The sequence below is a fragment of the Spinacia oleracea genome, chromosome 4, assembly GCF_020520425.1.
Source record: "Spinacia oleracea cultivar Varoflay chromosome 4, BTI_SOV_V1, whole genome shotgun sequence".
In the NCBI taxonomy this organism is placed as follows: Eukaryota; Viridiplantae; Streptophyta; class Magnoliopsida; order Caryophyllales; family Amaranthaceae; genus Spinacia; species Spinacia oleracea.
The window spans coordinates 48,504,585-48,505,903 of NC_079490.1; the positions used below are offsets into that span (position 1 = coordinate 48,504,585).

General features: G+C 44.5%; 1 pseudogene; it reads right to left on the minus strand.

Annotated features, from left to right (window-relative positions):
• Window positions 1-793: 793 nt before the first annotated feature.
• Window positions 794-893, minus strand: LOC130460288 (uncharacterized; annotated as a pseudogene).
• Window positions 894-1,319: the final 426 nt, after the last annotated feature.

The following is a 1,319-nucleotide window of genomic DNA, read 5'->3' on the forward strand; positions in this document are numbered from 1 at the left end:
CTGTGGATATGATCCCTGCTTCCCTTGCTATATTTTTAGTTGGTGAACGTTAGGTTTATCTTTGGTAGGAATGCGATTTAGCCTGTCAAATTTTGGCGCCATTGCCGGGGAAACGGTTTTATTTTCTGTTATTAGTTGTTTTTCTATATTATTGTTTACTACTTCTCAAGGGACTCCCGTTCCTTGAGATCGGATCTCACGACTGTTTTCTAGTTTTTGCTTGTTTATGCCCAGGACTGTCCATACCAGCGATCTGACTTCGTTCGATCCTGAACCTGAACGGACTTTTCGTAGACGGCGTAGATTCGTTGAACAGTTGAGAGACTATTCTGACTCTGAATCCGACTATCTGATTAGCAATCTATTCCATACAGATTCAGAGATGGGTGACCAAGCACCACCACCGCCACCCCCACTTGTGCCAAGGCTCACAGACTATTCTAAGCCAAGTCTGTCTATGCTTCCCAAGGCAATCATGCCTTCTATTGCGGTCGAGAATTTCAAGATCGAACCCCAGCTGATAAACATGATCGAGAGACACCAATTCGGTGGGGAAAAGGGTGAAGATCCTAATCTCCATATTCAGTCTTTCATTCAGTATTGTGCCACCATTAAGCAGAAGAATTTAACACCGGAGCAGACTATGGAGATACTCTTTCCATTTTCATTGAGTGGGAAGGCAAAGCTATGGATCAACAGTCTCAACCGCGCAGCTATGAAAATCACCGATTGGAATTCCTTGGCCCTTGCGTTCTATGTTAAATATTTCCCACCTGAGAAGACAGCTCTCTGAGGGGTCAGATATTAGGTATCTCTCAACAAGCAGATGAGAGTTTGTTCGAAGTTTGGGAGAGATTCAAGGACTTGCAAAGAGAGTGCCAGCACCATGGTTTGGATGACTGGTTCCTGGTTCAGCAGTTCTATAATGGTCTGGGTAATGAGTCTAGGTGTCTTTTGGATTCAGCTACCAGTGGGAGATTTATGCAACTGAAGGTGCCTAGAGCTTTAGAGGTGATTGAGGAGATGGCCATCCATAGTGCTCAATATGCGAATCCTAGAGGTTTTGCCGACCGGGGTGTTAAGCATGAGATGAATTCTATTGAACAACTTACTGCTCAGCTAACTGCCCTACATCACAAGCTAGATAATATACAGATCGCATCTTCCCAATCCACCCAACATGCTAGTGTCGCTGCAATGAGTGCCCAATCTGCCAATGTCTGTAATTTTTGTGGGATGCAAGGCCATTATGCACAAGAATGCCGGAGCTCTATCGAACAATGCAATGCATTCCAGTCCTACAAGCAGAACAATCCATA